Here is a 13,669-nt window from a genome sequence, read left to right on the forward strand (position 1 = left end):
CATTTCCTTTTTTACTCTTAATTGTGTTACTCTGGGTGATGGGGAATGCTGGCATGGAGGGTGATGGTGCAGATTGGAAGATTATTGTCGTTGTCCAAATACATATTGTGAAATCATGTTCCAAGGTCCTGTATCTGCTGTCAAATGTTTGGGCTATTACTAGAAATCTCAGAAGAACATTAGGTCAACTGGTTGGGGGTGGGCTGTGACTGGAGCAAAAATACATGATCTGGCTTGGCGTGTTCATTCTCCAGCCCTCCTAAACTGAATCGATACATGTTGATCCTGGTTTATCGTCAACAAAAATGCATAACTTACCTTAGCTTATGAATCAAGCAACTCTTGTGCGCCAGAATTCACATTATCTCTATGAAATCATAAATCCTATTCAGCAGAGCAGTAACTGCCAGTTGTGAGACTAATTGCAGCAGCGACTGAACTCCAGGTTGGGTTCAGCAGAATCCAGCACAAACCTTCGAGCTCAAACCTTTCTCCGATACTCTGCTATCATTCAACCATTATCCGCCAGCTGTTCCTGAATGATGTTTTCGTCAGCCAGTTTTTTGGAAAATGGTGATTGCAATATCCAGGAGTGCAGAGAACGTGCTCACATGTTGTCATTAGCTCCAATACACACCTCCCAACTAGCTGCAACCCAGTAGGGTGTTAGAAAGTGATGGATGAATGAAGACCCATCTGTCCCAGAGAATCATGAATCCTGGAGCATAATGATGAGGTGTCTTGTTGCCCACCAATAGTGATGTGATGTCCTGGGAGACAGATTGAAAAATCATTTAAAAGTCCAAGGGCAATCGAAAGGAAAACATTTGCAGATTGTAATCTTGAGTATAATTGTCCACATGCGTAGAGTAGATTACCGTTTCCAGCTTGATCTGAAGCACAATAATATGATGGCAAAGGATGAGGCATCATTTTCCTGCATCTCACAATAATCCCAGGCAGCAGTGACTCAAAATTCATACCACAGGGAACATAAGGATTCTTTCCTCTCTGTGCTATGTTGATGTACTGAATTCCATCAGTGTGCAGCAATTTAAAATAAGCAACTAAAAGTTGGAAGTAGGAAATGCATCCTATTTCTGTGTAATCTTTTGTCAAGAAAGCCTGACATGTTTACGGAAGTACAGATAGAGGGAAAAACCTCTCTCTGAGCACAGAGGGCAGACAGAACAGTCCCTGCCTGTGAGAGTGAGGACAGGGCAACAGCTGTCTGGCGGAATGAGGACAGATAGAAGAAACCGCGACAGAAATTGCTGGGAAAACTCAGCATCTGTGGGGAGAAAGCAGAGTTAGCATGTCAAGTCTGGTGAAACTCTTAAATTCTGATGAAGAGCCATTGGACTTGGCACGTTCACTCAGCTTTCTCCCACAGATGTTGCCAGACCTGTTGAGTTTCCCCAGAAATTTCTGCTTTTGTTTCCGATCTTCAGCATCTGCAGTTCTATGTTTCATTATAGATCCAAACGGCCCCTGTGTGGGGCGGTGAGGATGGACACATCAGCCAGGTTGAGGATGTATAGAGGGAAAGATTCTCTTAGGTGAGTGAGCACAGACAGAGAGGGAGAGAAAAGCCCCAACCTGAGGGAGTAATGGTGACAAGATGCAACAGTGGTTAGCACTGCTGCTTCACAGTGCCGGGGACTCCGGTTCACTTCCACCCTTTGGCAACTATCTGTGGAGTTTGCTTGCTCTCCTTGAATCTGCATGGGTATCCTCCAGCTGCTCCGGTTTCCTCCTGCAGTCCAAAGATGTGCAGGCTAGGTATATTAGCCATAGGAAATGTACGGATAGGCTGGGATGCTCTTCAGAGAGTAGGTATGGGCTGAATGACCTATTACCACAGTGTAGGGAATGTATGATTCTAAATAGGAGCAATCCCTGTCTGGAAGCGTGAGGACAAAAAAAATAGCCTCAACACAGGCAAGATATCCTGTCGGTGATAAGATTTAATGCCCATCCACTTGAATTGTCACTGAGACAACATTCTGGAGTACAATTTTCTGTCAGACGTGGTAAGTTCTCTATTTGCCAAACAGCACTGTCCTCTCATACAGTATAAAATGTTGTTCCCCTTTACATCTGCAAATGTCCCAATAAGTACTCAGGGAGTGATTGCAGACTCCTTCAGCAGAGTCACAAATCTGTGATTCTGAGTGAGCAAGATGAACAAAATGTGTTTTTTCTCAGCAATAAGAAATTCCTTTTCTTCAGAAAGCTACTGCAGCTTTTCCTGACCTGCCAGGAGAAGGTGTTCCATCCACACATGGGTAAAATTACTTTGATTCGTAAAATAGCACTGGACACTGTTGTACTGATCTTGGTTTGATGTCTGATTTGAAACACCACCTCTTAGACAGCAATCTAGATTTCCTATTCTGGTCCCTGTTGGAAAAGCATTCCTTTGTTTGTCTCCCGCCACTAGATGGCAGAGTCACTTAAGGAGAGTGGAGACGGGGAAGGTTGCAGAGATTGGCAAGGCTTGATGTTTCACTTGATGGAAAGGTGACATGAAGGTGTAGCAAGTGATACATTGGAGCACTTCTTTCAATGCAATCTTCTTTAAATTTTCAAATCCCCATTAGGTACTTGGGAGAATAATTGTGCATATTACTGAGGATGTGAATTAGAATTTTTTGCCTTAATAGGGGCTCTGTTAGCTGAGTTTTCTCAACTCCTGGTTTGCAATGCAGAGTAACGCTAACAGCATTGGTCCAATTCCAACACTGCATAAAATACTCTCCTTCTAAACCTGTCCTCTCGCTTGAGGTATGCTGACCCTCCGGTTAAACCCTGATGAAGGGCTTATGCTCAAAAAGTCAGCTCTCCTGCTACTTGGATGCTGCCTGACCTGCTGTGCTTTTCCAGCGCCACGCTTTTTGACTCTCCTTTAGTACAGGCACCTGCTTGTGAGGAAGATTACTAGGGAAGAGAGAGCTTTAGTGGCAGTGAAGAGACTAGAGAATGGGTGATCATCTTTCTTAAGACAGATAATGATATATGGTGTTTGAAATTAGGAGTGAGAGTCCCTGGATTGTAACATTAACTCTGCTTTCTTCCCACGGATGCTGCCAGACCTGCTGAATTTCTCTATCATCCACAGTTCTTTGTTTTATCAATAAACTGTTTCCAGGTATGGAGGGTCAATAGCCGGATGACACAGTGTTAAGGTCATTGCCAAAAGAACCGGAGGGGAGATGTAGAGAATTTTATTTGATAACTCAGCAATTTGTTGTGGTCTGGAGGGCACCACCTGAGAGGATGTTAGAAGCACATTGAATAGTAAATTTCAAAAAGGAATTGGATAAATAATTGAAGGGAGAAATTTACAGGGCAACAAGGAGAATAAAGGGGAATGGGACTAAGTTGATCACTTGCACAAAGAACTGGTAACAGGCATGATGGACTGAATAGCCTTGTACTGTTTCATTCTGCGATTTTGTTATTTTTTTTTTTAAAAGTGCTTTTGATTCAGTCTTGCAGCAAAGTGCTGAAAAACTCTAATTCTGGCAGCAACTTGGACTCCAATATGACTCTTATTCGGAACCGAAGAGCGGTAGAAATGTTAATTGGCAAAAGAAGCCAATTCTTGTGCATCAAGTAGTTAGGGGTCTAGAATGCACTGCTTGTAAGTGTAGTGCAGACAGGTTCATTTCACACTTTCAAAAGGGAATTAGACTATTCTTTGAAAAGGAAGGTTACACAGACAGAGGCTGGAAAGCCATGGAGAAACAATGGAGTTAATGGCTTAGTGAAATGGAAAGATTCTGTGATGGGTTTCGGTTATTCTTTATCAATTGTTCAGACATATTGTAGTCTGTGAACCCAGACCTCTGTCCCAGACTTAGGGATGCTATTTATGTACCATAACTCCTATCAAAATAATTTCTCTACATCTCCCCTCCGGTTCTTTTGGCAATGACCTTAACACTGTGTCATCCGGCTATTGACCCTCCATATCTGGAAACAGTTTATTGATAAAACAAAGAACTGTGGATGATAGAGAAATTCAGCAGGTCTGGCAGCATCCGTGGGAAGAAAGCAGAGTTAATGTTACAATCCAGGGACTTTCACTCCTAATTTCAAACACCATATATCATTATCTGTCTTAAGAAAGATGATCACCCGTTCTCTAGTCTCTTCACTGCCACTAAAGCTCTCTCTTCCCTAGTAATCTTCCTCACAAGCAGGTGCCTGTGCTAAAGGAGAGTCAAAAAGCGTGGCGCTGGAAAAGCACAGCAGGTCAGGCAGCATCCAAGTAGCAGGAGAGCTGACTTTTTGAGCATAAGCCCTTCATCAGGGTTTAACCGGAGGGTCAGCATACCTCAAGCGAGAGGACAGGTTTAGAAGGAGAGTATTTTATGCAGTGTTGGAATTGGACCAATGCTGTTAGCGTTACTCTGCATTGCAAACCAGGAGTTGAGAAAACTCAGCTAACAGAGCCCCTATTAAGGCAAAAAATTCTAATTCACATCCTCAGTAATATGCTATTTAAAAAGAGGTGGAGGAAAAGGATGAGATACAATAAAATATCAGCACTAGGACATCTCTGCAGAAGTTTGTCAGGCCTTAGTAGTGTCCTAGGCCCTGTCATTTTCAGCTCCTTCATCAATGACCTTCCCTCTATCTTAAGGTCAGATGTGGGGATGTTTGCTGATCATTGTTCAATGTTCAGCATCATTTGCGTCTCCTCAAATACTGAAACAGTCTGTGTCCAAATGCGGCAAGAACTGAACAATATCCAGGCTTGGGCTCACAAGTGGCAAGTGACATTCACACCACATAATTGCCAGGAAATGATCATTTCTATTGTCAGAGAGACTCTAACCGTCACCTCTTGACACTCAATGGTATTACCATCACTGAATCTCCCATGATCAACAGCATTAACCATTGACCAAAAATTGAACTGTAATAAATGCTGTAGATACAAGAGCAGAGCAGAAGTTAGGAATACTGCAATGAGTATCCCTGTCCACTGTCAACAAAGCAAGTCAGGAGTGTGATAGAATACTCGGATGAGTGCAGTTCCAACAACACTCAAGCAGCTTGACTTGACACTATTCAGGACAAAGCAGAATGCTCTGCAGAAATTCACCCAGACTCCTCAGACAGCATCTTCCAAACCCCAAACACTTCCAACTAGAAAGACAAGGGTGGCAGATTCATGGGAACACCCCACCTGTACGGTCCCCTCCAAGCCACCCACCATCCTGAATTGGAAATATATTGTTATTCCTTCAGTGTCACTGGGTTAATATCCTGGAAATCCCTCCCTGATACCATTGTGGGTCTATCTTCAACAAATGGACTGCAGCAGTTCAATGGACAGCAGCTCACCCCACTTTCTCAAGGACAAGTCGGCCCCTCTTTCCATGAGTGAATTTTTAAAAAGTGAACAGGATAGGTTGGGCAGTGGGAAATATTAAACGTGTGTCATGGAACAAAAGGAATTGCTAATGGTTGTCATAAAGAAACAAAGAATTAGCTTGGAGTAAATGTTAATGAAGGAATAAAAGACAGCTGTATTTGAAGGCAAAAAAAAAATGAAAAGCAATATTCAGATGAGCACTTGGTTTAAAACAAGAAACAAATAGAATCAGAGATGTACAGCATGGAAACAAACCCTTTGGTCCAACCCGTCCATGCCGACCAGATATCCCAACCCAATCTCATCCCACCTGCCAGCACCCGGCCCATTTCCCTCCAAACCCTTCCTACTCATATATCCATCCAAGTGCCTCTTAAATGTTGCAATTGTACCAGCCTCCACCACTTCCTCTGGCAGCTCATTCCATACATGTACCACCCTCTGCGTGAAAAAGTTGCCCCTTAGATCTCTTTTATATCTCTCTCCTCTCACCCTAAACCTATGTCCTCTAGTTCTGGACTTCCTGACCCCAGGGAAAAGACTTGTATCGATTTACTCTATCCAGGCTCCTCATAATTTTGTAAACCTCTATAAGGTCACCGCTCAGCCTCCGACGCTCCAGGGAAAACAGCCCCAGCCTGTTCAGCTTCTCTCTATAGCTCAAATCCTCCAACCCTGGCAACATCCTTGTAAATCTTTTCTGAATCCTTTCACATTTCACAATATCTTTCTGATAGGAAGGAGACAAGAATTGTACACAATATTCCATCAGTGGCCTAACCAATGTCCTGTACAGCCTCAACGTGACCTCTCAATGCCTGTACTCAATACTCTGACCAAATCAAAATGGAAACTTTAAGGTCTGAAATTGTTGAACTCATTGCTGTGTCCAGAAGGTTGTAAAGTGCCTTCTCCCAGCCCCATACCAAATGCAGAAATTTAAGAGCATCAAAGGTTGTCATTTTCTCCCTTGTGACTGTGCTTGCTCTTTGAAAGAGTAGTCATGTATTGAGTAGTCATCCTCAACATTTCATGTTCCTCATCCTCCAGTTTCTGTTACCAATAGTCTTCCCCGCTGCAGCATATTCTTCAAACCAGGAATTAGTTTGAAATCCCATTAACGTCAAGGTAAGCCGAAAATTTACTACACGTTATTCCTGAAGACAACAGAACTTGCAGAATAATACATGTTGTCATTTTTTTTCATCTTGCACTCAACAGGACATACTCATGAAATACCAACTTAAAATGGATTCTGATTGGTAGTAATGCTGTCATGGCAACCTACCAATGTTCAGTTTCCAACAACCAATCATTATTCTGACCTTATACAGTGTTGTGCCCCCTCCCCTTTGCATTGTTTTGTGGACTCAATTATTCACATTATTTATTAACTACTTGAATAGTGGCATAGAAAGTCCTATCCAAATGTGCTGATTACACAAAGTTAAGCAGCTTTGTAGCATAGATAATAACATGCTAATATATTAATAGATTAGGTTAATAGGTAAAATTGTAGAAGATGGAGTTCAATGTGAGCAAATGTAAGGTTATCCATTTTGTACTGAAAAGGATAGGTTAGGATACTTTCCAGCTGCTATGAAGTAAAATATAGTGGATGTCCATAGAAACATGGGGCTCTAGGTTCTTAGATCTTTAAAATGTCACAACAGTTGCACAAAATAATCAAGAAAGCTAGTTGAATAGTGGCCTTTACGTCAAGAGGACTGGGATGTAAGATTGCAGATGTTACGCTGCAGTTATACAAAACCTTGGTTATACCCCACTTGGAGGACTGAGCAGATCTGGGCACCACACTTTCGGAAGATTATGTTACTGTTGGAGGGAGTACAATGTAGATTTACAGAAATGATACCTCTACTTCAGGAGTCATGAGGAGAGATACAAATGAGACCGGTTTTCTCTAGAATTTAGAATGTTAAGGGATGCTCTGATCAAAGTCGTCAAGATATTAACAGGAAAAGACATGGTAAATAAAGTATTTCCACAGATTGGGGATTCTAGAACTGGGGGTACAGTCCAAGAAAAACAGCCAGACCATTCAGGAGCAACGTTAGGAAACACTTTTCCACATAAAGGGTGGAAGAAGTTTGGAACTCTCTTCCTCAAACGGTGGTGGATGGCAGATCAATTGTCAATTTTAAATCTGAGATAGATACATTTTTGTTATTCAAAGGTAGTAAAGGATGTGGGTCAAAGACAGGTATATGGAGTTAGACTACAGATCAGGTATGATCCCATTTAATGGTGAAACAGATTCCAGGAGCAGAATGGCCAATTCTGATTCCTGTGTTCAACAAAACAACTCCGCAATATTGTAAATCTGTATGGTCAAATTACACCATTTCCAGATTCAAAATTTATATCAATAGAATGTTTGACACATTAGTTTCTCCAGCCTTTGCTGATATGGTCAGTCTGTGCAGGTTTCAGAAAGGTTTCATGTGTTCTTGTCATTTATTCCTCAAAGCCGTCATCACTGAATATGAAGTCTCTTGGATTTATTAAATCTACAGTTCTTAATGGACACTTAAAAAGAAACAGCACTTAACCGGATTTTGTGGTTTACTTGTGGGCTGGGACTCAATTGCATCACTCTTGAAAGCTGGTTATAAATATTGATTAGAACCTAACCGAATTCAATGTAGGAACAGAAATAGGCCATTCAACCCCTTAAGCCTGTTCTGTCATTCATTAAGATCATGGCTGATCTGTAGTCTAACTCTGTTTGCCTCATTAGGATTTCTTCACCTTTCTAAGGATCTTAGCTTGTCTGGTTGCAGGCTCCATCCCGCTTTCCTGTCCATGTTCTCTCCCACCCCAAACCTCACCTATCCTTGCAACCATGACTCCCTTATCATTCAAAAGTGCAACTCAGCCTCAGTCCTAACCCATCCTCCACCGTCTCCAGAGAAGGGATGGTCATGCTATAACGAATCCTTGAGAGGGAAAAAAATTCTCATTGTCATAAAATACCTAATTCTTAACAAAATTCTTATGACAAAACGAAACATCCTCCCAGTATTCATTGGTCCAGTTCCCTCAGGATCTTATATGCTTCAATAAGATCAACTCAGTCCTTTACTCCCACTTCCTCTCAGAATCAGCAAGATACAAAGGTAAAGAAAGAGGCTGTTAAGTCTGTGCCAGCTCTCTGTACAGATCAAGTAAACCTGCAGAGATCTTAATGCATGTGTGAGGAAGTGTTGCCTTTGAATTAATTTAAGAGGCATTGAAGAGGGCATTGGATGATTATTTGGATAGAAATAGTGTGCAGATATGTGGGGAAAGAAGATTGGAAAAATAGAATCAGTGTAGGCACGAATGGCCGACTGCACTATAACTAATCTGTGGTTGTGCAGAGCAATCTAACTGGTCCCATTTCCCCAATCCTTCTATGTCACCTTTCAATTGTTATTTCCATCAAGTACCCATTCTCTCCCCCTTTTAAATCATTGATTATCTGTTTCCACCGGAGTCATTGTCATTTCCTCGTTAAATATCTTCCCAATATTTCTTGTGAAAAACATTAGATCGGTGTCTCCTAATCTTTGTACCAGCAGCTAATAATAACAGCCTTTCTTCGTCTGCTTTATCTAAACCTGTCATAATGTCCCCTCAAAATTCTTAAAATCCCATACCTTTCTGATACACGTGAAAAACACTTGAACTACAATCCCCACATAAGCTATGTTTTAGGATTGCTCCATGGAGCCATAATACCGGTTATAGAGTCACAGATATGTACAGCACAGAAACAGACCCTTCAGTCTAACTCGTCCATGCCGACCAGATATCCCAACCCAAACTAGTCCCACCTGCCGGTACCCAGCCCATATCCCTCCAAACCCTTCCTATTCATATACCCATCCAAATGCTTTTTAAATGTTGCAATTGTACCAGCATCCACCACTTCTTCTGGCAGCTCATTCCATACATGCACCATCCTCTGCATGAAAATGTTACCCCTTAGGTCTCTTTTACATCTTTCCCCTCTCACCCTAAACCTATGCCCTTTAGTTCTGGATTCCCCCACCCTAGGAAAATAGACTGTCTATTTATCCAATCCATATCCCTCATGATTTTATAAACCTCTATAAGGTCACCACTCAGCCTCTGATGCTCCAGGGAAAACAGCCCCAGCCTGTTCAGCCTCTCCATATAGCTCAAAGCGTCCAACCCTGGCAACATCCTTGTAAATCTTTTCTGAACCTTTTCAAGTTTCACAACCTCTTTCCAATAGAAAGAGACCAGAATTGCACACAAAAGTGGCCTAACCAATGTTCTGTACAGCCATAACATGACCTCTCAATGCCTGTACTCGGTACTCTGACCATTAAAGGAAAGCATACCAAATGCTTTCTTCACTATCCTATCTACCTTTGAAAGTTAAAAATCACACAACACCAGGTTATAGTCCAACAGGTTTAATTGGAAGCACACTAGTTTTCGGAGCGACGCTCCTTCATCACCTGATGAAGGAGCGTCGCTCCGAAAGCTAGTGTGCTTCCAATTAAACCTGTTGGACTATAACCTGGTGTTGTGTGATTTTTAACTTTGTACACCCCAGTCCAACACCGGCATCTCCGAATCATACCTTTGAAAGGCTGGTCATGGCATTAATCAACTCCAGCCTCCCCACTATTCTTGACCCATTCCAATTTGCCTATCAGAGCAACAGATCCACATCAGATGCCATATCACTTGCCCTTCACTCTCCCTGGAACACCTTGACACCAAGAACAGCTAGGTAAGAATCCTACTCATTGACTACAGTTCAGCCTTCAACACTATTATCCCCTCAAGACTGATTACTAAACTTAGTGATCTCGGACTAAGCCCACTCTCTGCAACTGGATTCTCAATTTCCTGACCCACAGGCCACAATCAGTGAAGATTGGACAATATTTCATCCTCACTAACACTCAACAATGGAGCCCCCTACTGTACTCACTGTATAACCATGACTGTGTCGCCAAATACCAGACTAATGCCATTTACAGGTTCGCTGATGATACCACCATAGTCGGTCGAATCTCAGATGGCGACGAAACAGACTACACATGGGAGGTGGAAGACCTGGAAAAATGGTGCACTGAGAACAACCTCGCTCTCAATGCCAGCTAAACCAAAGAACTCAATATTGACTTTTGGCGGGATGTTACTCATGCCCCCCGAAACATTAACAGCACAGAAGTGGAATGAGTGGACAGTGTCCTTGCCTTTCCAAATACATGTAGATCCTGTCCCTCAGGATTCCCTCCAACAATGTGCCCACCACCAAGATCAGGCTCACTGGTCTATAGTTCCCCGGCTTGTCCTTACCATCTTTCTTAAAACAGTGGCACCACATTAGCCAACCTCCGGTCTTCCGGCACCTCACTTGTGACTATCGATGATACAAATATCTCAGCAAGAGGCCCAGCAATCACTTCCCTAGGTTCCCACAGAGTTCTATTGTACACCTGATCAGGTCCTGGGATTTATCCACTTCCTCCTTTGTGATATGAATATTTTTCAAGATGTCACCATCTATTTCCCTACATTCCATATCTTCCATGTCCTTTTCCACAGTAAATACTGATAGAAAATACTTGTTTTGTATCTCCGACATCTCCAGCAGCTCCACACAAAGGCTACCTTTCTGATCTTTGACAAGCCCTATTGGATCTCTGCCATATAGAGTCATAGAGATGTACAACACGGAAACAGACCCTTCGGTCCCACCTGTCCATGCTGACCAGATATCCCAACCCAATCTAGTCCCACCTGTCAGCACCCGGCCCATATCCCTCCAAACCCTTCCTATTCATATACACATCCAAATGCCTCTTAAATTTTGCAATTGTACCCGCCTCTACCACTTACACTGGCAGCTCATTCCATACACATATCACCCTCTGTGTGAAATAAATGCCCCTTAGGTCTCTTTTATATCTTTCCCCTCTCACCCTAAACCTATGCCCTCTAGTTCTGGACTCCCCGACCCCAGGGAAAAGTCTTTGTCTACTTATCCTATTCATGCCCTTAATAATTTTGTAAACCGCTATAAGGTCTCCCCTCAGCCTCCGATGCTCCAGGGAAAACAGACACATCTGTTCAGCTTCTCCCTGTAGCTCAAATCCTCCAACCCTGGCAACATCCTTGAAAGTCTTTTCTGAACCCTTTCAAGTTTCACAACATCTTTCCGATAGGAAAGAGACCAGAATTGCACGCAATATTCCAACAGTGGCCTAACCAATGTCCTGTACAGCCGCAATATGACCTCCCAACTCCTGTACTCAATACTCTGACCAATAAAGGAAAACATACCAAACGCTGCCTTCACTATCCTATCTACCTGTGACTCCACTTTCAAGGAGCTATGAACCTGCACTCCAAGGTCTCTTTGTTCAGCAACACTGCCTAGGACCTTGCCATTAAGTGTATAAGTCCTGCTAAGATTTGCTTTCCCAAAATGCAGCACCTCGCATTTATCTGAATTAAACTCCATCTGCCACTTCTCAGCCCATTGGCCCAGATCCTGTTGTAATCTGAGGTAACCCTCTTCGCTGTCCACAACACCTCCAATTTTGGTGTCATCTGCAAGCTTACTAACTGTACCTCTTATGCTCGCATCCAAATCATTTATGTAAATGACAAAAAGTAGAGGACCCAGCACCGATCCTTGTGGCACTCCACTGGTCACAGGCCTCCAGTCTGAAAAACAACCCTCCATACTACCCTCTCTCTTCTACCTTTGAGCCAGTTCTGTATCCAAATGGCTAGTTCTCCCTGTATTCCATGAGATCTAACCTTGCTAATCAGTCTCCCATGGGGAACCTTGTCGAAAGCCTTACTGAAGTCCATATAGATCAGATCTACAGCTCTGCCCTCATCAATCTTCTTTGTTACTTCTTCAAAAAACTCAATCAAGTTTGTGAGACATGATTTCCCACGCACAAAGGCATGTTGACTATCCCAAATCAGTTTTTGCCTTTCTAAATTCATGTACATCCTGTCCCTCAGGATTCCCTCCAACAACTTGCCCACCACCGAGGTCAGGCTCACCGGTCTATAGTTCCCTGGCTTGTCGTTACCGCCCTTCTTAAACAGTGGCACCATGTTTGCCAACCTCCGGTCTTCCGGCACCTCACCTGTGACTATCAATGATACAAATATCTCAGCAAGAGGCCCAGCAATCACTTCTCTAGCTTCCCACGGAGTTCTCGGGTACACCTGATCAGTTCCTGGGGATTTATCCACTTTAACTGTTTCAAGACATCCAGCACTTCCTCCTCTGTAATCTGGACATTTTGCAAGATGTCACCATCTATTTCCCTTCAGTCTATATCTCCCATATCCTTTTCCACAGTAAATTTCCACTGATGCAAAATATTCATTTAGTATCTCCCCCATTTTCTGTGGCTCCACACAAAGGCCGCCTTGCTGATCTTTGAGGGGCCCTATTCTCTCCTTAGTTACCCTTTTGTCCTTAATATATTTGTAAAAACCCTTTGGATTCTCCTTAATTCTATTTGCCAAAGCTATCTCATGTCCCCGTTTTGCCCTCCTGATTTCCCTCTTCAGTATACTCCTACGTCCTTTATACTCTTCTTAGGATTCACTTGATCTATCCTGTCTATACCTGACATATGCTTCCTTCTTTTTCTTAACCAAACCCTCAATTTCTTTAGTCATCCAGCATTCCCTTTCACCCTGACAGGAATATACTTTCTCTGGTTTCTTGTTATCTCATTTCTGAAGGCTTCCCATTTTCCAGCCGTCCCTTTACCTGCGAACATCTGCCTCCAATCAGCTTTTGAAAGTTCTTGCCTAATACCATCAAAATTGGCTTTTCTCCAATTTAGAACTTCAACTTTTAGATCTGGTCTATCCTTTTCCATCAGTATTTTAAAACGAAGAGAATTATGGTCGCTGGCCCCAAAGTGCCCCCCCACTGACACCTCAGTCACCTGCCCTGCCTTATTTCCCAAGAGTAGGTCAAGTTTTGCACCTTCTCTAGTAGGTACATCCACATACTGAATCAGAAAATTGTCTTGTACACACTTAAGAAATTTCTCTCCATCTGAACCTTTAACTCTATGGCAGTCCCAATCGATGTTTGGAAAGTTAAAATCCCCTACCATAACTACCCTGTTATTTTTACAGATAGCTGAGATTCTCCTTACAAGTTTGTTTCTCAATTTCCCTTTGACTATTGGGGGGTCTATAATACAATCCCAATAATGTGATCATCCCTTTCTTATTTCTCAGTTC

Source organism: Chiloscyllium plagiosum, unplaced genomic scaffold (genome assembly GCF_037043375.1).
Source record: "Chiloscyllium plagiosum isolate Xiang-an unplaced genomic scaffold, Cpla_swu_hap1 HiC_scaffold_2, whole genome shotgun sequence".
NCBI classification, from domain to species: Eukaryota; Metazoa; Chordata; class Chondrichthyes; order Orectolobiformes; family Hemiscylliidae; genus Chiloscyllium; species Chiloscyllium plagiosum.